A 25,479-nucleotide genomic window follows, 5' to 3' on the forward strand; every position below is an offset into this window, starting at 1 on the left:
GAATGGAATTAGTATTGCAGCTTTTTGATCTGCCTTCATCTTTGCAGTATGGGTTGACATTCAATTTGAAGCCTTAATATGTAAAATTATTGCAAAATGATGACTCCACACAATTCTTTTGGAATAGATTTTTGCTTTTCCCCACAGCCTGTCTTACTATCCCTATTGAGTGTTGACTATGTCTTGAAGTGCTGTGTATCTAAAGATCTTGGAAATCTTCTTATTCTTAGCAAGAAAAGTGCTTGCATGAAAAACTCAATTGCTGGCTGCAATGGCTGTGTTTTATCATCATTAATCATCAATAAAACAGTTACAGCACGGATACCAAGATGGTTTTGAACTGTGCAGTCTAACTTTGGAGTGGGATGTCTAAGATATTGTAAAATGCAACATGGACACCAAAGTTCTGATTTATTTTTCAAATATCATCCTATATTTCACGGTACGGTTGCACAGTGCTTAGCGCTGTTGCTTCACGTTCAGGGTCCCATGTTCAATTCCCAGCTTGGGTCACTGTCTGTGCGGAGTCTGCACGTTCTCCCCGTGTCTGTGTGAGTTTCCTCCGGGTGCTCCGGTTTTCTCCCACAGGTCGCGAAAGACATGCTTGTTAGGTGAATTGGACATTTTGAATTCTCCCTCTGTGTACCCGAACAGGCGCCGGAGTGTGGCGCCTAGGGGATTTTCACAGTAACGTCATTGCAGTGTTAATGTAAGCCTACTTGTGACACTAATAAAGATTACTATTATTATTATTGTATTTCATAATGTAGTACCAATGTCCCTCAGATTAAATGCTCTGACAGAAAATCAGTTATGTCCACCTTATGCCCGCCTTTGTCTATTACCTGACTCTGCTAGCTCTTCCTTCATATTTGAACAGATTGGGAAGATGCTAGATGGCAATGTTCCTTCTAAAATATTATTTGCCCTCTACTGCATCCTTCTCCACCATCAAAGTTCCAAATGATTGAATTACCAAAACCCCCTCCATGATATTCTAATGAAGGATCATAGACGTGAAACAGTAACCCTATTTCCCTCTCATCACAATTGTTTTCTGACCTGCTAAGCACCTCCAGCATTTTCTACTTTTACTCCATCCTGTTTTCCTTCGCTCTTTGCCTTGAGTGTCTGCTTATCCTCAATAACTATACCTGAACATCTGCTTTCTTTATCTCTCCTGGCATCCTCACAATATCCTTGCCCACCTAAACTCAATTCTCCATATTGACCACTGAATCCACACTTGTGACCAACTTTCAGCTTTGTCAACACAGGCAAGCTTGAAACCTCCAAAGTCTCAGTTGCTGATGGTCTCTTCTCTACTCACTTACTTTTCCTCTTCCTTTTACACATGCTTTTCCCAGGCCTCCATGCCAAACCTTTATTTTCCACTCCTGGATTAAACTTCACTTCATCTCGCTGAAAGTGATCTCCTGACATATATTCCTCTGGCCTACCATCCATGATAACATCAACAGCTCCATCAATGTCCCCAGGATTACTTTAACTTTACATAGAATCAGAGAATCATAGAACATATAGTGCGGAAGGAGGCCATTCGGCCCATTGAGTCTGCACCGCCCTTGAAAATAGCACCCTACTTAAGCCCCATGCCTCTACCCTATCCCCGTTATCCTCGTTTACCTTCAAAGCCTGCTTGCTCACTAGCTTCAAAGTGGCATCCCAAACCCACCGATCCCTGAGGTCGATGGAGGACCTCTCCCATGGCAAGGGCTCTTGGAAAGTGCCCCTCTTCCTGCAACTGAATCCTCGACTTTCTGATCCACAGACCACAATCAGTAAGAATAAACAACGACACCTCCTCCACAATAGTCCTCAATACCGGGGTCCCGCAAGGCTGTGTATTTAGCCCCCTACTGTACTCCCTGTACACACACGACTGCGTGGCAAAATTTGGTTCCAACTCCATCTACAAGTTTTCTGATGATACAACCACAGTGGGCCGGATCTCGAATAACGACGAGTCAGAATACAGGAGGGAGATTGAGAACCTAGTGGAGTGGTGTAGCGACAACAATCTCTCCCTCAATGCCAGCAAAACTAAAGAGCTGGTCATTGACTTCAGGAAGCAAAATACTGTACACACCCCTGTCAGCATCAACGGGGCCGAGGTGGAGATGGTTAGCAGCTTCAAATTCCTAGGGGCATACATCTCCACAAATCTGTCCTGGTCTACCCACGTTGGCGCTACCACCAAGAAAGCACAACAGCACCTATTCTTCCTCAGGAAACTAAGGAAATTTGGCATGTCCACATTAACTCTACCAACTTTTACAGATGCACCATAGAAAGCATCATATCCGGCTGTATCACAGCCTGGTATGGCAACTGCTCGGCCCAAGACCGCAAGAAACTTCAGGGTCGTGAACACAGCCCAGTCCATCACACAAATCTGCCTCCCATCCACTGACTCCATCTACACCTCCCACTTGATGTGATGGGTACTCTGGATCTGTGGAGACTGTGTTTTCCTTAGCAGTAACACAGACAGGCTACCAACACTTGTAATAGTACAACACTATTTTATTAAGCTAGGAACTGTTGAACATACTTTCACTGTGTGTTAACATGATGTTAGATTAAACTAAAGACCTATACCTGTCCTAACCAGTCTATGCACTCAGCACATGGTGAAGATCTGTGTTGTAAGCTGTAAGCTCTGTCCTTCTGAGAGGCTGCATCCCGAATGAGCGGGAAAACTGATGCCCTCTGTCTGTATAGTGAGTGTGCTCTAACTGGTGATTGGCTGTGGTGTTGTGTGTGTTGATTGGTCTTGCTGTGTATCCATCAGTGTGTGTGTCTGCACCATGATATACTGGTGTATATTATGACATTCCCCTTTTATAAAAAAATGGGGTACAGGGGACTGGACATCACATGGACAAAATTGTACCGCCTGGCAAAGTTGGACCATTCTTGGCTGGCGAAGCAGGGGCCATTGTCCGACATAACCGTGAGTGGGATGCCGTGTCGAGCAAAGGTTTCTTTACATGCACGAATAACTGCAGACGAGGTGAGGTCGTGCAACTGTATCACCTCCGGGTAATTCGAAAAGTAGTCCGCAATCAGGACATAGTCTCTACCCAGCGCGTGGAAAACGTCGATGCCCACCTTGGTCCATGGTGACGTGACCAACTCATGGGGCTGCAGGGTCTCACGTGGTTGGGCCGGCTGGAAGCACTGACAAGTGGGGCAGTTGAGCACTGTGTTGGCTATGTCCTCATTATTGCCGGGCCAGTACACTGCCTCTCGGGCCCGTCGGCGGCACTTTTCCACACCAAGGTGGCCCTCGTGTAGTTGTTCCAGGACAAGCTGGCACATGCTATGAGGGATGACAATGCGGTCCAGTTTTAGAAGAACCCCGTCTACTACCGCCAGATCATCTCTGACATTATAGAATTGAGGGCATTGGCCCTTGAGCCACCCGTCCGTTAAGTGGCGCATGACACGCTGTAGCAAGGGGTCAGCCGCCGTCTCGCTGCGAATTAGGACGAGGTGTTCATCCGAGGCAGGTAGATTGGTGGCCGCGAATGCCACATGGGCGTCAACCTGGCAGACAAATCCGACTGAGTCACATGGAGCGTTGGCTGACCTGGAGAGAGCGTCAGCAATGATGAGGTCCTTGCCTGGGCTGTATACCAGCTGGTAATCGTATCGCCGGAGCTTGAGAAGAATACGCTGGAGGCGAGGCGTCATGTCGTTCAAGTCTTTCTGTATTATATTGACCAGCGGGCGATGGTCAGTCTCGACCGTGAATTGAGGAAGTCCGTAGACATAATCGTGAAATTTAATATCACCGGTCAGAAGGCCCAGGCACTCATTTTCTATCTGCGAGTACCGCTGCTCCGTGGGGGTCATCACACGTGACGCATATGCAATGGGGACCCATGATGAAGCCTCATCACGTTGAGGGAGCACTGCCCCAATGCCGGATTGACTGGCATCGGTCAAAATTTTGGCCTCTTTTGCTGGATCAAAGAAGGCTAAGACCGGGGCCGTGGTCAGTTTTGCCTTGAGTTCCCTCCATTCGCGCTCATCGACGGGGAACCATTGGAAGACTGTCGTCTTCCTGACCAGGTTCCTGAGAGCCGTGGTATGAGAGGCGAGGTTAGGGATGAATTTCCCTAAAAAATTGACCATGCCCAGAAATCGGAGGACCGCCTTCTTGTCCTCTGGTGTTTTCATAGCTATGATGGCAGCTACCTTGTCCACGTCCGGCTGCGCACCAAATTGGGAGATGTGGTCCCCGAGGAACTTAATTTCTGTCTGACCAAAAGAGCATTTGGCCCTGTTGAGGCAGAGGCCCTGCTCATGTATACGTCTGAATACGCGACGGAGGCGACTAACATGCTCCTGCGGGGTGGTGGACCAGATGATTATGTCATCGACATAGACGCGAACACCTTCAATACCTTCCATCATTTGTTCCATAATCCTGTGGAACACTTCTGATGCAGAGATGATGCCAAACGGCATCCTGTTGTAACAATATCTTCCAAAGGGGGCGTTAAACGTGCAGAGTTTCCTGCTGGATTCATCGAGCTGGATTTGCCAGAATCCTTTTGAGGCGTCGAGTTTGGTAAAAAGCTTGGCGCGAGCCATATCACATGTGAGCTCTTTGCGCTTGGGAATTGGATAGTGCGCTCTCATAATATTGCGATTTAGATCCTTGAGATCAATGCAAATTCTCAATTCGCCGGAAGGCTTTTTTACACATACCATGGAACTGACCCAGTTGGTCGGTTCCGTGACTTTGGAAATCACTCCTTGGTCCTGCAGCTGCTGCTTGAGGCGGTCCTTAAGGGGTGCTGGGACCCTGCGAGGTGCGTGCACCACAGGCGTGGCATTCGGTTTTAATAAAATCCTTTCGGTGTACGGGAGCATGCCCATGCCCTCGAAGACGTCGTGGTGCTGGTTGATAATGGCGTCGAGCTGCGCCCTGAAGTCAGTGTCCTGAAAGGCAGACACGTCAGCAGGAGAGAGAGAGTGAACTCTCTGAACTAGGTTCAACAGCTTGCATGCCTGTGCGCCAAGCAGGGAGGCTTTCGAGGAGTCCACGATTTCAAAGGGAAGGGTGACTTTGCGTGACCTGTGCGTCAGTTCAAGTTGGCATGAGCTGCTGGCATTATAATCTAATAGCTGGCAGGCTGATGGCAGGATGGCTGGTTTGACACAAAGGCTTTGGAGGTCAGACCGCGCAATGAGATTGGCGGAGGCACCGGTGTCCAGGCGGAATCGTATTTGGGACCGGTTGACCGTAAGGGTGGCACACCACTCATCGTCCGGATCGATGCTGTATACCGATAGAGGCTGGATTCTTTGCTTCGGGGGCACCCTGGGCGGGATTCTCTGCACTCGGCGTGATGTCCGCCGACCGGCGCCAAAAACGGCGCGAATCAGTCCGGCATCACGCCGCCCCAAAGGTGCGGAATCCTCCGCATCTTGAGGGGCCGAGCCCTAACCTTGAGGGGCTAGGCCCGCGGCGGACTGATTTGCGCCCCTCCAGCTGGAGGGAAAGGCCTTTGGTGCCCCGCCAGTTGCGGGAAAGGCCTTTGATGCCCCGCCAACTGGCGCAAAACTGACTTTGCCGTGCGGCGCATATGTGGGAACGTCAGCGGCCGCTCACGGCATCCCCGCGCATGCGCAGTGGAGGGGGTCTTTTCCACCTCCGCCATAGTGGAGACCATGGTGAAGGCGGAAGGAAAAGAGTACCCCCACGGCACAGGCCCGCCCGTGGATCGGTGGGCCCCGATCGCGTGCCAGGTCACCGTGGGGACACCCCCCGGGGCCAGATCGCCCCGCGCCCCCCCCAGGACCCCGGAGCCCGACCGCGCCGCCTTGTCCCGCCGGTAAGACAGGTGGTTTGATTCTCGCCGGCGGGACAGGCATTCCAGCAGCAGGACTTCGGCCCATCACGGGCCGGAGAATCGCCAACCGGCGCGGCGCAATTCCCACCCCCGCCGAATATCCGGTGCCGGAGAATTCGGCAACCGGCGGGGGCGGGATTCACGCCAGCCCCTGGCGATTCTCCAACCCGGCGGGGGGCCGGAGAATCCCGCCCCCTGTTTTTTTTAACTCGAAAAGGCACCTTCGGGTCCTCGGTGTCAATATCGGGTAGCAGGTCCGAATCGGGCTCGGTGACCGTGGGTTGAATGGCCCGGACATTCCTGCGAGGCTGGCTGGAGCGACGAGAGTTGGCAGGCTGAGCTGATCTGCATAAAGCAGCATAGTGGCCAAGTTTGCCACATCGTCGGGATTTGGCAGGACATTGCCGCTTTAAATGGAGGGAGCCACAGTTGCCGCACGTTGTAGCGTCAGTACGTTCGCTGCGCCACCGCGCATGTGCGGCGCGGCCGTACGTGGTGTGCGCCTGCGTAGTACGTTTGTCGACGTCACCGTCTCCTCGTTCAGTGCCCACAAGTGCGGGAGTCCACGAAAAGCGAGCGAAATGGCCGCCCTCATCCAGGCTGAGGCCCTGGAGTTGTTCGATTGCTTGGACCCGTTCAGCCTCGTGGGGACCTTGCCGCGCCGTTTCAGCCGCTTGGATGTGGGAATACCGACTAGTGGCGTGTTCATGTAGCACGCAGGTCTCGATGGCAATCGCTAGGGTGAGCTGCTTTACCTTGAGGTGCTGCTGGCGTAGGGGGTCCGACTGAACACCGAAAACGATCTGGTCACGTATCATGGAGTCGGAGGTGGACCCGTAATTACAGGACTGCGCAAGGATGCGGAGGTGGGTGAGAAAGGACTGGAAAGGTTCATCCTTACCCTGCAAACGCTATTGGAATACATAGCGCTCAAAACTTTCATTCACCTCAATGTCGCAGTGACTGTCAAACTTAAGGAGGACCGTCTTGAATTTTGATTTATCTTCACCATTAACAAAGGTGAGAGAATTGAAAATGTGGATGGCATGGTTCCCGGCCGTGGATAGGAAGAGAGCGATCTTCCTGGTGTCTGAGGCAGCTTCCCGGTCTGTGACTTCCAGGTAGAGCTGGAAGCGTTGTTTGAATATCTTCCAGTTGGCCCCTAGGTTACCGGTGATGCGGAGCGGCGGCGGGTGGATGCTGTCCATTTTGCAGGATGGCTGTATGCTGGTGGAAGGCAGATCACTTGCAGGTAGGTCTAAGAAGTTCCAACATCCCTCAACTACTGGTACCATGATGTGTTGGGTACTCTGGATCTGTGGAGACTGCGTTTACCTTAGCAGTAACATAGACAGGCTACCAACACTTGTAATAGTACAACACTATTTTATTAAGCTAGAAACTGTTGAACATACTTTCACTGTGGGTTAACACGATGTTAGATTAAACTAAAGACCTATGTCTGTCCTAACCAGTCTATGCATTCAGCACATGGTGAAGATCTGTGTTGTAAGCTGTAAGCTCTGTCCTTCTGAGAGGCTGCATGCCGAATGAGCGGGAAAACTGATGCCCTCTGTCTTTATAGTGAGTGTGCTCTAACTGGTGATTGGCTGTGGTGTTGTGTGTGTTGATTGGTCTTGCTGTGTGTCCATCAATGTTTGTGTCTGCACCATGATATACTGGTGTATATTATGACACCACTGCCTGGGGAAAACGGGCAGCATTATCAAAGCCCCTCCCACCCGGCTTACTCATTCTTGCAACATCTTCCATCGGGCAGGAGATACAAAAGTCTGAGAACACGCACAAACAGACTCAAAAACAGCTTCTTCCCCACTGTTACCAGACTCCTAAGTGACCCTCTTGTGGGACTGACCTCATTAACACTACACCCCTGTATGCTTCGCCCAATGTCGGTGTTATGTAGTTACATTGTGTATCTTGTGTTACCCTATTATGTATTTTCTTTTATTTCCTTTTCTTTTCATGTACTTAATGATTTGTTGAGCTGCTCGCAGAAAAATACTTTTCACTGTACCTTGGTGCACGTGACAATAAACAAAATCCAAAATCCAATCCAATCCATCAGATCGTTTTTTACACCAATCAATGATAGTTACTGAGATTAGTTTTTAGATTTATTAATTGTACTTAAATTCCGTGGTGAGATTTGAGTCCAAGTCTGCAGAGCATGAGGCTGGCTACTGGATTACTGGACACCCCCACTATGCCACCACTTCGCCATGCTGGGTCTAAAGAACAGCCAGCTCTCCGAGCTCTTGGAGGCTGGATCTAACATAGACATAGACATACATAGAACATACAGTGCAGAAGGAGGCCATTCGGCCCATCAAGTCTGCACTGACCCACTTAAGCCCTCACTTCCACCCAATCACCATAACGCCTCCTAACCTTTTTTGGACATTCAGGGCAATTTAGCATGGCCAATCCACCTAACCTGCACGTCTTTGGACTGTGGGAGGAAACCGGAGCACCCGGAGAAAACCCACGCAGACACGGGGAGAACGTGCAGACACTGCACAGACAGTGACCCAGCGGGTAATCAAACCTGGGACCCTGTGCTGTGAAGCCACAGTGCTAGCCACGTGTGCTACCGTGCTGCCCCAAAAGAGTGGAAGCCCACATACCACACAGTTAACCTCCTAATGGTCATGCAATTGAGGTGGGGCTTCTGGAAATAACTGCAGCAGAGTTGCTCCCAGTTTGAAGTCCATTCTTTTTTTTCTTTATTCGTTTATGGGATGTAGGCTTCAATGGCTGTGCCAGCACTAATTGGCCATCCCTGAGGGCCAATCCCTGAGAGTCAACCACCTTTCTGTGGGACTGGAGTCACATGTAGGCCAGACCAGGTAAGGATGACAAATTTCCTTCCCTAAAGGACATTAGTGGATCAGATGGGCTTTTACGACAATCGGCAATGGTTTGATAATCATCATTAGACTTATAATTGCAGATTTCTTTGTGGAATTTAAATTCCACCATCTGCCCTGCCAGGATTTGAACCCAGGTCCACAGACTATTACCCTGGGTCTCTGGATTACAGTGTCACACCAGAAAAGCAAGCAGAATGCATTCCAATTTCTTCCCTGTAGGGTTTCACATTTTGCCCTTTCTTGTATCTGCAGTATCCTCATGCAGGGACTAAGTTCTGAGCCTGTGCCAAGATTTATGCATTGATCGAAGTCAGTTTATTCTGCCTCTGTGATCTGTGCGGTGTTCCCTTATTTCAACAATTGGAAACTACTCATGCATACTGTTTCATCTCTGTGGGGTGCATGCAATTTTCCCTTCCTGATTCCCATCTGGTCTATGCGAGTTTTATTATTCTTATTCTAGGCTTTTCAGAGGATTCAATGAGACAGAGAATGTGTAAGGCACTTTTATTATGTGGTAACTTCTGATACGGATTATTTAAGGGTTTTTTTGCACTATGAAAATAATTTCAATTTTCACTTTCATAACAATGTGAAATATAGGACCAGGAGTCGGCCGTTTGTCTTACTGTTTGTCTGCTATGAAAGTTAAAGAAAGGAATAGAAAACAAAGAACTGGATCCATTGTGAGGCCCAAAGAGCTGTCCAAAATTAAAGGAACTTAAAGCAAGGGTAACATAATGGGGACTTGGCCAGGGAGTCCGAAATATAATACCGGTACATGAAAGCTCACCAGATAGATAAATGGTAAACCTACAAACAGGGAAGCAGAGGGTGGTGGTGAATGTATGCTCGTCAGACTGGAGTTAAGTAGAAAGCAGTGTCTAACAGGGGCTGCGATTGGGACCGCAGCACTGTTTGAATATATATTAATCACATGGTCTTGGGTAGAAGGGACATGATTTCAAACACTGCAGATGTCTTAGCTTCAGTAGGTTTCTATGGAGTGTCCATAATATTCATTCTGTAATATTCTTCTCCAGAAAATGTAATGTCAAGGTTGGACTGCAAAACATGTTGGTCAATTTTGTTGAAAAGTGTCATCTTGTCAATGTTGGAATATGTGTGTGTGTGAATCTGTATGTTGCTCAGTCACCCTGAAAAAGTGGAGATATACATATGGAAGGAGGCCCACCTACCAATTGACATGGATCATTGTGCGGGCAACGGACTAAAACACATTTTATGCTAGTGGAACAGTTAAACTGATAGAACTAATTATATGTTTTCTGTATCAATATATTGAAGTCCGTTTGAATTAATGCTTGCTTTTACCATAAAAAAAGACAATCACTGTAAGGATCCCAGCCGAGTAAAGATCAAGAGGGAGACTCGAGGGCAGGTAGAAGTAGAAAGAAGTTGAACCGTGACATCACAGCCTGCAGTGAAAGAGCGCGGGGAGAGCGGCAGGGACACAGGATAAAAGAGCGCGAGGAGAGCGGCGGAGACTCAGTGAAAGAGCGCAAGGAGAGCGGCGGGGACACAGGATAAAAGAGCGCGAGGAGAGCGGCGGAGACTCAGTGAAAGAGCGCGAGGAGAGCGGTGGGGACACAGGATAAAAGAGCGCTTGGAGAGCAGCAGGGACACAGTGAAAGAGCGCAAGGAGAGCGGCGGGGACACAGCTGCCGGAGAAGTGGCCTTCAGATTTTCGGCGGGAGCAGTGGCCAGGGGTCATCACAGCAAAGCAGTGACCTGATTGACTGGTAAGGAAAGTGCTCCAATTAGCAGTAGCTGGGACAAATTTAACTCTTCGTGTGTTGGTAAGTATTGTGATTGGTAAGTAAAATCTTTATTCCTTTCACTTATTCATTATTTGATATTATATTTGTAATCAGTTAAGGTAAAGTATAAAAATGGCAGGAGATCCCAGACCCATGTTATGCTCCTCGTGCTCAATGTGGGAGTTCAGGGACTTGGCCAGTGCCCCTGACTCCTTCATGTGCGGGAAGTGTGTCGAGCTGCAGCTCCTGTTCGACCGCATGACGGCTCTGGAGCTGCGGATGGACTCACTTTGGAGCATCCGCGATGCTGAGGAGGTCATGGATAGCACGTTCAGTGAGTTGGTCACATCGCAGATTAGGATTGGTGAGGGAGACAGGGAATGGGTGACCAAAAGGCAGAGAAAGAGCAGGAAGGCAGTGCAGGTGTCCCCTGCAGTCATCTCCCTCCAAAACAGGTATACCGTTTTGGATACTGTTGGGGGAGATGACTCACTAGGGGAAGGCAGTAGGAGCCAGGCTCATGGCACCGTGGCTGGCTCTGCTGCACAGAAGGAAGGGAAAAAGACTGGCAGGGCTATAGTCATAGGGGATTCAATCGTAAGGGGAGTAGACAGGCGTTTCTGTGGTCGAAAAGGAGACTCCCGAATGTTGCCACCCGGGTACACGGGTCAGGGATGTCTCAGATCGGCTGCAGGACATACTGAAGGGGGAGGGTGAACAGCCAGTTGTCGTGGTGCATATCGGCACCAACGATATAGGTAAAAAGCGGGATGAGGTCCTACAATCAAAATTTAGGGAGTTAGGAGATAAGTTAAAAAGTAGGACCTCAAAGGTAGTAATCTCAGGATTGCTACCAGTGCCACGAGACAGTCAGAGTAGAAATTCAAGAATAGTCAGAATGAATACGTGGCTTGAGAGATGGTGCAGGAAGGAGGGGTTCAGATTTTTGTGACATTGGAATCAGTTCTGGGGGCGGTGAGACAATTACAAAATCGGATGGTCTACACCTGGGCAGGACTGGAACCAATGTCCTAGGGTGTGCTTTTGCTAACACTGTTGGGGAGGTATTAAACTAATGTGGCAGGGGGATGGGAACCAGATTAGGAAGTTAGAGGTCAGTAAAGAGGCAGCAACTAAAGCCAGTAAGGTACTAGATAATAAACTCAATGTGACTAAGGGGAAGAGTAGACAGGGAAGAGATGATGAACGCAAAGGGACAGGTGGTCTGAGGTGCATTTGTTTCAATGCGAGAAGTGTAGCAGGTAAGGCAGATGAAATTAGGGCTTGGATTAGTACCTGGGAATATGATGTTATTGGCATTACTGAGACTTGGTTGAGGTAAGGGCAAGACTGGCAACTAAATATCCCAGGGATAGAGATGCTTCAGGAGGGATAGAGAGGGAGGTAAAAGGGGTGGAGGAGTTGCATTACTGGTCAGAGATGATATCACAGCTGTAATTAAGGAGGGCACGATGGAGGATTCGAGCACTGAGGCAATATGGGTAGAGCTAAGAAATAGGAAGGGTGCAGTAACATTGTTGGGACTTTACTACAGGCCTCCCATAAGCGAGCGTGAAGTAGAGGTACAAATATGTAGACAGATTATAGAAAAATGTAGGAGCAATAGGGTGGTCGTGATGGGAGATTTTAACTTCCCCAACATTGAATGGGACTCATGTAGTGTTGGAGGCGTAGATGGAGCAGGATTTGTAAGGAGCATCCAGGAGAGTTTTTTAGAGCAGTATGTAAACAGTCCAATTCGGGAAGGGGCCATACTGGACCTGGTATTGGGGAATGATCCCGGCCAGGTTGTTGAAGTTTCAGTTGGTGATTACTTTGGGAATAGCGATCATAATTCCGTAAGTTTTAGAATACTCATGGACAAAGATGAGAGTGGTCCTAAAGGAAGATTGCTAAATTGGGGAAAGGCCAAGTATAACAAAATTCGGCAGGAGCTAGGGAATGTGAATTGGGAGCAGCTGTTTAAGGGTAAATCCACATTTGAAATGTGGGAGTCTTTTAAGGAAAGGTTGATTAGAGTGCAGGACAGACATGTCCCTGTGAAAATGAGGGATAGAAATGGCAAGATGAGGGAAACATGGATGACGGGTGGAATTGTGAGACTAGCTAAGATGAAAAAGGAAGCAAACATAAGATCTAGACGACTTAAAACTGATGAAGCTTTGGAGGAATATCGGGAAAGTAGGACAAATCTCAAATGGGCAATAACGAGGGCTAAAAGGGGTCATGAAATATCTTTGGCACACAGGTTTAAGGAAAATCCCAAAGCCTTTTATTTGTATATAAGGAGCATGAGGGTAACTAGAGAAAGGATTGGCCCACTCGAAGACAAAAGAGGGAACTTATGCGTGGAGTCAGAGGAAATGAGTGAGATTCTTAATGAGTACTTTGCATCGGTATTCACCAAGGAGAGGGACATGACGGATGTTAAGGCTAGGGATGGATGTTTAAATACTCTAGGTCAAGTCGGCATAAGGAAGGGGGAAGTTTTGGGTATTCTAAAAGGCATTAAGGTGGACAAGCCCCCAGGTCCGGATGGGATCTATCCCAGGTTACTGAGGGAAGTGAGGGACGAAATAGCTCGGGCCTTAACAGATATCTTTGCAGCATCCTTGAGCACGGGTGAGGTCCCGGAGGACTGGAGAATTGCTTATGTTGTCCCTTTGTTTAAGAAGGGTAGCAGGGATAATCCAGGGAATTATAGACCTGTGAGCTTGACGTCAGTGGCAGGCAAACTGTTGGAGAAGATACTGAGGGATAGGATCGATTCACATTTGGAAGAAAATAGACTTATCAGTGATAGGCAGCATGGTTTTGTGCAGGGAAGGTCATGTCTTACAAACCTAATAGAATTCTTTGAGGAAGTGAGAAAGTTAATTGTTGAGGGAAGGGCTGTAGATGTCATATACATGGAATTCAGGTTCAGGGTGTACTAGCTAGATGGATAAAGAACTGGCTGGGCAACAGGAGACAGAGAGTAGTGGTGGAAGGGAGTGTCTCAAAATAGAAAAAGGTGACTAGTGGTGTTCCACAGGGATCCGTGCTCGGGCCACTGTCGTTTGTGATATACATAAATGATCTGGACGAAGGTATAGGTGGTCTGATTAGCAAGTTTGCAGATGATACTAAGATTGGTAGAGTTGCAGATAGTGAGGAGGACTGTCAGAGAATACAGCAAAATATAGATAGATTGGAGAGTTGGGCAGAGAAATAGCAGATGGAGTTCAATCCAGGCAAATGCGAGGTGATGCATTTTGGAAGATCTAATTCAAGAGCGGACTATACGTCCAATGGAAGAGTCCTGGGGAACATTGATGTACAGAGAGATCTGGGAGTTGAGGTCCATTGTACCTTGAAGGTGGCAATGCAGGTCGATAGAGTGGTCAAGAAGGCATACAGCATGCTTGCCTTCATCGGACGGGGTATTGAGTACAAGAGTCGGCAGGTCATGTTACAGTTGTGTAGGACTTTGGTTAGGCCACATTTGGAATACTGTGTGCAGTTCTGGTCGCCACATTACCAGAAGGATGTGGATGCTTTAGAGAGGGTGCAGAGGAGTTTCACCAGGATGTTGCCTGGTATGGAGGGTGCTAGCTATGAAGAAAGGTTGAGTAGATTAGGATTGTTTTAGTTGGAAAGATGGAGGTTGAGGGGGGGACCTGATTGAGGTCTATAAAATTATGAGAGGTATGGACAGGGTGGATAGCAACAAGCTTTTTCCAAGAGTGGGGGTGTCAATTACAAGGTGGCATGACTTCAAGGTGAGAGAGGGAAAGTTTAAGGGAGATGTGCATGGAAAGTTTTTAACGCAGAGAGTGGTGGGTGCCTGGAACGCTTTGCCAGCGGAGGTGGTAGAGGCGGGCACGATAGCATAATTTAAGCTGCATCTAGACAGATATGTGAACGGGCGGGGAACAGAGGGAAGTAGGTCCTTGGAAAATAGAAGAAAGGTTTTGATAAAGGATCCGGATCGGCGCAGGCAGGGAGGGCCGAAGGGTCTGTTCCTGTGCTGTAATTTTCTTTGTTCTTTGTTTTTTATTGTGAAATTGTTTTTCAAGGCTCTACTCTATTAAACCTTTGATTGAGGACAATATAATACTAAGATGGAGACCTCAGCTGAAAGGACAACTCAGAAGCTGGAACTGTTGAATCTGAGTCTCACTAATATTGTGCACTTTTAGAATTAACCTTGTGTTTCTTTGTGGTACTTGATAAATACTCTGATTTGATTAACGAGTCAAAAAATAATTTCGTGTACCCAATTATTTACTTTCAATTAAGGGGCAATTTAGCATGGCCAATCCACCTACCCTGCATATCTTTTTGGGTTGTGTGGGTGAGACCCACGCAGACATGGGGAGAATGTGCAAACTCCACACAGACAAGTATCCAGTGCAGGGATCGAACCCGGGTCCCCGGCACCATAAGGTAGCAGTGCTAACCACTACGCAACCATGCTACCCTTGATTTGATTAATGAATGTGGGTCCATACCTTATAGGTAAGATCTCCTTTATTCTTTTACAGGATGTGGGAGTTGCTAACAAGGCCAGCATTTATTAACCATCCCTAATTGTACTTGAACTGAACGGTTTGCTCGGCCAGTCCAGGGGGCAATTAAATGGCGAATCGATCTCTTGACCTCCGTCCAACGTGACCCGGGAACGCCACCCCAAAGTCCCAACTCACCTATTGAGGGAGTCCTCGAGCCACCCCCCCCTCCCCCATAACAGCAGGGTATCCCTTGTCCCCATCCCCAGAACAGGCAAAATACCAGCTTTGCACCTTGGTATTGCCAGCCTGGCACCCTGGCAGTACCCATGACAGCCTGAAAGTGCCATCTGGGCACCCTTGTAGTACCAGGGTGGCACCTGGGCAGCATTGTCAGGGTGGCACCCAGGTAGCACAGCCAAGGTACCATGCTGGCAATGCCATGGTGCTCGAGTGGTGCCAGCACTGCAAGAGTCCCAGAGGACAAACTCCGATCGTTTGGGGGACCCCCCCCCCCCGCCAAGTGTTGTTCCGCCTGGTCCCCATTTGTGGCAACCAGTGCTGAACGCCGCTCAGCTGGGATCTCCTCAGTGAGGCCAAAGATGCTGGGTGGCCGTTATGAGCCATTGGCAGTATTGCTACATAAGCCTTTAAGCTCTTTTAGCTATGCGAGTGTTGATCCCACCCATTGTGGACGGGATCCAGATCGCGAAGTATCGCGAGATCTCGTTAGATCTGGTGCAGCGTAACAACTGTCTGGAATCTCGGGAGAGGCCTCTTTCCGGATCCACCAGCCGCGTCCCTTCCCAATTCCATTGGGACACAGCCGGTAAATCGCGCCGAACGTGAATGTGAAATGCAGAATTGCTGTTTCAGATTTTAACAGAAACGTGAGTCTTCAAACCTTTGCAAAAGCATGAAGGACCTGGAAGTGCTTACGTGTTGGGGTATTTGAGCGGTGGGGGGGGGGGGGGGGGGTGGAGGGCAGCCAGACTATGGTGAACAGAACACAGCAAGAAAAGAAAGCTGTGCCCCAGACAATTCAGAAGCAGGAACGGTTGGATCTGAGTCTCACTATATATCTGTTACTGTTGCCAAGTATTAACTTTGTATTTCTTTGTGCTGCTTGATAAGTTCTCTGAACTGATTAACAAATGTGAGTCCATACTTTGTAGGTCAGAACTTCCTTTGTTCTTTCTGCACTGGCTGAAAGAGAACGGGACACAGAAGAGGTGGCTGGGGTGGGGGGCGCCTGTAGGGGGCGTCGGTGGGTGGGCGGGCCAAGGCAGGAGCGGCGGGAGTACTGACCCCTCCCACTGCTGTGGGGGGGGGGGGGGTGGGGGTAATGGTTCGGGAGCGCATGGGGTCCCGGCGGGCGCCAGGTCCCGAAGGGAGACTGTATCTCGCCGGCCGTCAGGGAACGCCACGTAGGCGTACTGGGGGTTAGCGTCCAGCAGGTGGACTTCCTCGACCAACGGGTCCGACTTGTGCGCCCGCACGTGCTTCCGAAGCAGGATGGGTCCGGATGTCGCTAGACAGGTTGGGAGCGAGGTCCCGGAGGAGGACGTCCTGGGGAAAACAAGGAGACGTTCATGAGGTGTCTGATTTGTGGTTGTACAGAGCAGCGACCGGATGGCGTGGAGGACTTCTTGCCAGCAGGAGACTGGGAGATTCCTAGACCGTAGGGCCAGTAGAACGGTCTCCCAGACCATTCCGTTCTCCCTCTCTACCTGCCCGTTTCCCCGGGGGTTGTAACTGGTCGTCCTGCTTGAGGCAATGCCCCTGCTGAGCAGGAATTGACGCAGTTCGGCGCTCATAAAGGAGGACCCCCTATCACTGTGTATGTACGCGGGGAAACCGAACAGTGTAAAGATACCCTGGAGGGCCTTGATGACGGTGGTTGTGGTCATGTCTGGGCAGGGGATGGCAAATCGGAACCGGGAGTACTCGTTAATCACGTTCAGGAAATATGTGTTGCGGTCGGTGGAGGGGAGGGGGCCTTTGAAATCCATGCTGAGGCGCTCAAAGGAATGGGAACCCTTGATCAGGTGCACCCTCTCTGGCCGGTAGAAGTGGGGTTTGCTCTCCGCGCATATTTGGCAGTCCCTGGTGACTGTCCTGACCTCCTCGATGGAGTAGGGCAGATTGCGGGTCTTGATGAAGTGGAAGAAACGAGTGACCCCCCAGGTGGCAGAGGTCCTCGTGGAGGGCTCGGAGGCGGTCCACTTGTGCAGTGGCACAAGTGCCGCGGGACAGGGCATCAGGAGGCTCGTTTAGCTTCCCCAGATGGTACAAGTTCTCGTAGTTGAACGTGGAGAGTTCTATCATCCACCGCAAGATCTTGTCGTTTTTAATCTTGCCCCGCTATGCATTATCGAACATGAAGGCAACCGACCTTTGGTTCGTGAGGAGAGTGAATCTCCTGCCGGCCAGGTAATGCCTCCAGTGTCGCACAGCTTCTACTATGGCTTGTCCCTCCTTTTCGATCGAAGAATGGCGAATTTCGGAAGCATGGAGGGTACGGGAGAAGAAAGCCACAGGCCTGCCCGCTTGGTTGAGGGTGGTCGCCAGAGCTACGTCGGACGCATCGCTCTTGACCTGGAAGGGGAGGGACTTGGCGATGGCGCGCATCGTGGCCTTTGCAATGTCTGCTTTGATGCGGCTGAAGGCCTGGTGGGCCTCCGTCGACAGGGGGAAGGTTGTGGACTGGATTAGGGGTCGGGCTTTGTCTGAGTAGTTGGGGACCCACTGCACGTAATAGCTGAAAAACCCGAGGCAGCACTTCAGGGCCTTGGGGCAGTGAGGGAGGGGGAACTCCATAAGGGGGTGCATGCGTTCGGGGTCAGGGCCTATAACTCCATTTCGCACTATGTAGCCTAGAATGGCAAGACGGTCGGTGCTGAACACGCATTTATCCTTATTGTATGTCAGATTAAGGATTTTTGCGGTCTGGAGGAATTTGCGGAGGTTGGTGTTGTGGTCCTGCTGGTCATGGCCGCAGATGGTGACGTTATCCAGATACAGAAACGTTGCGCGTAAGCCGTACCGGTCAACCATTCGGTCCATCTCTCTCTGGAAGACCGAGACCCCATTCGTGACACCAAAGGGAACCCTTAAAAATTGGTAGAGCCGCCCATCTGCTTCGAAGGCAGTGTACTTGCGGTCACTATTACAGAGGGGTAGCAGGTGATAGACGAACTTGAGATCCACCGTGGAGAAGACCTTGTATTGTGCGATCCTGTTTACCAGGTCGGCTATACGGGGGAGAGGGTACGCATCCAGCTGCGTAAACCTGTTGATGGTCTGGCTGTAGTCAATGACCATCCTATGCTTCTCCCCGGTCTTTACCACCACTACTTGAGCTCTCCAGGGACTGTTGCTCACTTCGATGACCCCCTCCCCCAGCAGCCATTGGACCTCTGACCTGATGAAGGTCCGGCCCTGGACACTGTCCTGCCTGCTCCTGGTGGTGATGGGTTTGCAATCCGGGTGAGGTTCGCAAACAGGGAAGGAGGGTCGACCTTAAGGGTCGCGAGGCCGCAGACAGTAATGGGGGGGGGGGGGGGGGGTATAGGGCCGCCGAATTTAAAGGTCAGGCTTTGCAAGTGGCATTGGACGTCCAGCCCCAGGAGGTTAGCCGCGCAGAGGTGCGGCAAGACATACAGGCGGAAATTGTCGAATTTCCTGCCTTGGACAGTGAGGTTCGCGAGGCAGAACCCCGTTATCTCCACCGAGTGTGACCCGGAGGCCAGGGAGATCCTTTGGTTTACAGGGTGGGTTACAAGTGAACAGCGCCTTACCGTGTCGGGGTGAACAAAGCTTTCCGTGCTCCCAGAGTCAATCAGGCAAGACGTCTCGTGGCCGTTGATGAAGACCTTCGTTGTAGCCGTTGCGAGTGTCCGGGATCGACTTTGGTCCAGTGTCACCGAAGCCAGATGAAGCAGTTGCAAGTTCTGATCGGGCAGTGTGTAGTCGACCGAGCTGGGTGCCTGGGGCCCCATCCAAGATGGCGTCACCCATGGGTCGCACATGGTGTCCGGGGACGGACAAGATGGCGGCGAGGATGGACAAAATGGCGGCGCCCACCCGTCCAGCGTGGTGTCCGGGGGGGGCAAGATGGCCACGCCCATGGGTCGCACGTGGCCCTAGGATAGGGGGGTGGCGGTGAGCGCTGGCCGGTCGGGGCCTGAAGGGGGGGAGCTGCGGCGGTCCGGATTCAGGAAAGTCACGTTCCTGAGAGAACGAAGGATAAGTTTGGGAAGTTTAGGGAGCCTTGGATAATGAGGGATATTGTTAACCTTGTCAAAAAGAAAAAGGAGACTTTTAGAAGGTCTAGAAGGGTGGGGACAATAAAAACCCTTGAGGGGTATAAAGAAAGTACGAAGGTACTGAAGCGGGAAATTAGGAGGGCGAGGAGGAGGTCATGAAAGGTCCTTAGCAAGTAGGATTAAGGTGAATCCCAAAGCTTTCTATTCATATATAAAAAGCAAGAGGGTGGCCAGGGCAAGGATTGGACCACTTAAGGACAGTGGGGGAATCTATGTGTTGAGCCAGAGCAATGGGGCGAGGTACGAAATGAGTACTTTGCATCAGTGTTCACCAAAGAAAGGTGGAAGATGATTCTTGGGTACGGTGTGTGGACAGTCTGGATCATGTTAACACCGAAAAGGAGGAGGTATTAGGTCTTTTAAAAGATGTTAAGGTAGATAAGTCTCTTGGGCTGGATGGGATTTCCCCAGAATACTGAGGGAAGCAAGGGAGGAAATTGCTGAGGCCTTGACTGACATCTTTGTATCCTCATTGACAACATATGAGATGCCAGAGGACTGGAGAATAGCTAATGTGGTACCGCTGTTTAAGAAAGGTAGCAGGGATAATCCAGGAAACTATAGGCCGATGCGCCTAAAGTCGGTAGCAGGGGAAATTACTGGAGAGAATTCTCAGGGACAGGATTTATACTCATTTGGAAACAAATGGACTCAGAAGCGATAGGTAGCATGGTTTTGTGAAGGGAAGGTCGTGCCTCACTAACTTGATTGAGTTTTTTGAGGAGATAACAAAGATGATTGATGAGGTGATGGGGTGGATGTTGTTTACATGGACTTCAGTAAAGCCTTTAACAAGGTGCCTCATAGTAGACTGGAGGACATGGTCACACGGGATCAGAGGTGAGGTGGTAAGATGGATACAGAACTGGCTCAGTCACAGAAGGCAAAGGGTAGCAGCAGAAGGGTATTTTTCTGAATGGAAGGTTGTGACTAGTGGTGTTCCACAGGGATTTGTGCTGGGGCCTCTGTTGTTTGTAGCATACATAAACGATTTGGAATAAAATATCGCCGGTCTGATTAGTAAATTCGCGGATGACACCAAGGTTGACGGAGTGGCAAATAATGTTGAGGATTGTCAGAAGATACAGCAGGACATAGATAGGTTGGAGACTTGAGCAGAGAAATGGCAAATGGAGTTTAATCTGGAGAAATGTGAGGTAATGCATTTTGGTAGGTCTAACATAGAGGGGAAATATACAAAAAGTCAGAGAGATCTGGACATGCAGGTCCACAGATCTTTGAAGGTAGCAACACAAGTGGAGAAGGTAGTCAAGAAAGCATACGGAATGCTTCCCTTCATTGGACAGGGCATTGAGTATAAACACTGAGCAGGAAACCATCTACTATACAAAGAACATCTCTTATATCTCGAAAGGCAGATCGACATCCAGCAGGCCATCCTTCTCATATGTATTGTTTCTCCTTCTGGAGAGTTAAAGCTTTTTCAGTTTCGGCTTTGATTGTCAGTAGTTTGCGGTCAGACACTGGTAATATCTCAGTAAAGAAACGAGCTTGAGATTCCACTATTTGGACTATCTCGGGTACTGATGTTTCAGCACAGTGGTTGTCTTGAACTCTGATGTGTCAGCATCAATGGTAGCTTTGGAAAGGTCGTCAACAACACCTCCGTCTTCCCTTGACTCTTCATCTTGGTCAGCTGAAGTACTGGTTGAGTGAATCCTTTCAACTAGCTGCAATCTTTCACAAGCATACACTCCAATTAATGATGGTTTCTCACCCTCTACTGCCTCAAAGTCAATGGGTACTTCGATGTTCCCATTCTTAACAACAAGACAGCAGGATCCTCTTGTGACTATTGTGTTACCATTGTAACCTTTGAACCTACTGGTGGATTGCTTTACTAGTGGTTTGTCAAAAGATTGCTTCAAAGATTGTTAGGTGATAATATTTGCTTGCGCTCCTGTGTCAATTTTCAATGGTATTAGTATTCCATTTATTTCTAATGATACAGTCCCCTCCTGAATTAACTTTGAGAGCTCTTATACTGGTCTTTCATCTCGATCCAGTAAATTAATCATAGTGACTGCTTCTATCATGAAAGTATCCAAAAGTGAATATGGTGAGCAATCCTCCCTATCCGTTATGATGTTGGATTTTTTTCTCTTCGCTCTGCATACTTTGGATCCATCTGAAATCACTATAGGACTTTTAAAATTTGGTTACTGGAACAGTGGCTGATAAACGACACTGTGCTGTAAAGTCGTTAAGTTTGCAACAATTGGAACATTATTTGCCTTTTGTCAGATAATCATTTTACTGTGGGCGTGTCCACAACGTGTGCGTGTCATCACGCTCGTGATGTCAATTTCAAAATGGCTGCCGGCCATTGTACGCAGTTTTTTTTGCTGCAACACAGCATTAATGGCAGCAGCCACCTTCCCCAATTTTGCGCTCTTTTCTTTTGCCACAAACTCTACATATTCACTCGATGCCTGTTCACTGGCCTTGCACATATTAATCGTGTCTTCGAGCGGTAAAACCAGTCATCTTAGCATTTTCTCGCGCAAACTTTCATCATTTATCCCGAACACAACTTGATCACGCAGGTTGAATAGCAGTTTCGTCATAGAGGTCTGCAGCACAGAAAATGCCCTTTGGCTCATCGCATCTGCGCCGGTCAAAAACAACCACCTAATTATTCTTATTCCATTTTCCAGAACTTGGTCCATAGCCTTGCATGCCTTCACATCACAAATGCACATTTATCCATAGAAACAGTGAAAATAGAAGCAAGAGGAGGCCATTCGACCCATCAACCATGCTTCTTCATTCATTCTGATCATGACTGATCATCAAGTTCATTACCCTGATCCTGCCTTCCCCCATATCCCTTGATCCCTTTAGCCCCAAGAGCTATACCTAATTCCTTCTTGAAATTCCACAATGTTTTGGCCTCAACTACTTTTTGTGCAAATTCCACAGATCCACTACTCTCTGGGTGAAGAAATTTCTCCTCACCTCAATCCTAAAAGGTTTACTCCTTATCCTCAAACTATTACCCCTAGTTCTGGACTCCCCCACCATCAGGAACATTCTTCTAATCTACCCTGTCTAATCCTGTTAGAATTTTGTAAATTGCTGTAAGAGCCCCTCTCACTCTTTTAAATTCCAATGAATATAATCCTAACCAATTTAGTCTCTCCTCATATGACATTCCCGCCATCCCAGGAATCAGTCTGGTAAACCTTCGCTGCACTCCTTCCATAGCAAGAACATTCTTCCTCAGAAAAGAATACCAAACCTGCACACAATAATGCAGGTATGGCCCTATACAATTGCAGTAAAACATCTCTATTCCTATACTCAAATCCTCTCACTATGAAGGCTAACATACCATTTGCCTTCTTTACTGTCTGCTGTACCTTCGCTCTTACTTTCAGTGACTGATGCACGAGGACACCGAGGTCTCACTGAATATCTACCTCTGTCAATTTACACCCATTCAAATAATAATCTGCCTTCCTATTTTTGCTACTGCAGCAGATAGCCCCACATTTATCCACATTATACTGCATCTGCCATGCACGTGCTTCTTAAATGTTATGAGTGTCATGTTGGGTGCTCTGCTACATAGATGAACCAACACGGTTGCGGATGGTACAACTCAGTTTTATTACTAACAATAACAACATCTGTAAACTGGTTACTGTGGTTCGTTCATTACCCTCTAACCTGTGGACCCAGCCCTAACACTATCTTGGAGAAGCACTCAGCACATGGTGAATGTCTGAGTGGCTTGCTGTGAGCTCTGTGCCCTGAGCTGTCTCCTGCTGGAATGAGCGGGAAGTGTCGTGTTCCCCATTTTATAGTGTGTATGCTCTTGCCTGTGATTGGCTGTGATGTTGTGTGTGTATTGATTGGTCCGTTGATCTGTCCATCAGTGTGTATGCTTGCACCATGATGTTTATCTGAATATCATGACAATGAGTGTCTCTGCTTCCACCACCCTTTCAGGCAGTTCCAGACTCCCACTACCCTCTGGGTGAAATGTTTTCCTCACATCCCCTCTAAACCTCCTGCCCTTTACCTTAAATGTATGCCTCCAGTCATTGATCCTTCCACCAAGGGGAATAGTTTGTTCCTGTCTACTCTACACGTCACGTACATAAAAAGCAAGAGGGTAGCCAGGGAAAGGGTTGGCCCACTGAAGGATAGGCAAGGGAATCTATGTGTGGAGCCAGAGGAAATGGGAGAGGTACTAAATGAATACTTTGCATCAGTATTCACCAAAGAGAAGAAATTGGTAGATGTTGAGTCTGGAGAAGGGTGTGTAGATAGCCTGGGTCACATTGAGATCCAAAAAGATGAGGTGTTGGGTGTATTAAAAAATATTAAGGTAGATAAGTCCCCAGGGCCTGGTGGGATCTACCCCAGAATACTGAAGGAGGCTGGAGAGGAAATTGCTGAGGCCTTGACAGAAATCTTTGGATCCTCACTGTCTTCAGGGGATGTCCCGGAGGACTGGAGAATAGCCAATGTTGTTCCTCTGTTTAAGAAGGGTAGCAAGGATAATCCAGGCAACTCCAGGCCGGTGAGCCTTACTTCAGTGGTAGGGAAATTACTGGAGAGAATTCTTCGAGACAGGATCTACTCCCATTTGGAAGCAAATGGACGTATTAGTGAGAGGCAGCATGGTTTTGTGAAGGGGAGGTCGTGTCTCACTAACTTGATAGAGTTTTTTGAGGAGGTCACTAAGATGATTGATGCAGGTAGGGCAGTGGATGTTGTCTATATGGACTTTAGTAAGGCCTTTGACAAGGTCCCTCATGGTAGACTAGTACAAAAGGTGAAGTCACACGGGATCAGGGGTGAGCTGGCAAGGTGGATACAGAACTGGCTAGGTCATAGAAGGCAGAGAGTAGCAATGGAAGGATGCTTTTCTAATTGGAGGGCTGTGACCAGTGGTGTTCCACAGGGATCAGTGCTGGGACCTTTGCTCTTTGTAGTATATATAAATGATTTGGAGGAAAATGTAACTGGTCTGATTAGTAAGTTTGCAGACGACACAAAGGTTGGTGGAATTGCGGATAGCGATGAGGACTGTCAGAGGATACAGCAGGATTTAGATTGTTTGGAGACTTGGGCGGAGAGATGGCAGATGGAGTTTAATCCGGACAAATGTGAGGTAATGCATTTTGGAAGGTCTAATGCAGGTAGGGAATATACAGTGAATGGTAGAACCCTCAAGAGTATTGAAAGTCAAAGAGATCTAGGAGTACAGGTCCACAGGTCATTGAAAGGGGCAACACAGGTGGAGAAGGTAGTCAAGAAGGCATACGGCATGCTTGCCTTCATTTGCCGGGGCATTGAGTATAAGAATTGGCAAGTCATGTTGCAGCTGGAAAGAACCTTAGTTAGGCCACACTTGGAGTATAGTGTTCAATTCTGGTTGCCACACTACCAGAAGGATGTGGAGGCTTTAGAGAGGGTGCAGAAGAGATTTACCAGAATGTTGCCTGGTATGGAGGGTATTAGCTATGAGGAGCGGTTGAATAAACTCGGTTTGTTCTCACTGGAACGAAGGAGGTTGAGGGGAGACCTGATAGAGGTCTACAAAATTATGAGGGGCATAGACAGAGTGGATAGTCAGAGGCTTTTCCCCAGGGTAGAGGGGTCAATTACTAGGGGGCATAGGTTTAAGGTGATAGGGGCAAGGTTTAGAGTAGATGTACGAGGCAAGTTTTTCACGCAGAGGGTAGTGGGTGCCTGGAACACGCTACCGGAGGAGGTGGTGGAAGCAGGGACGATAGTGACATTTAAGGGGCATCTTGACAAATACATGAATAGGATGGGAATAGAGGGATACGGACCCAGGAAGTGTAGAAGATTGTAGTTTAGTCGGGCAGCATGGTCAGCACGGGCTTGGATGGCCGAAGGGCCTGTTCTGTGCTGTACATTTCTTTGTTCTTTGTTCTTTGTTCTATGTCACTCATAATTTTATACATCTCAATCATGTCCTCTCTCAGTCTCCTCTGCTCCAAGTAAACAACCCCAATCTATCCAATCTCTCTTCATAGTCTCACTCTAATATGCAGTTCCTTGAGGTAACCAGG

This window comes from Scyliorhinus torazame, chromosome 3, assembly GCF_047496885.1.
Source record: "Scyliorhinus torazame isolate Kashiwa2021f chromosome 3, sScyTor2.1, whole genome shotgun sequence".
NCBI classification, from domain to species: Eukaryota; Metazoa; Chordata; class Chondrichthyes; order Carcharhiniformes; family Scyliorhinidae; genus Scyliorhinus; species Scyliorhinus torazame.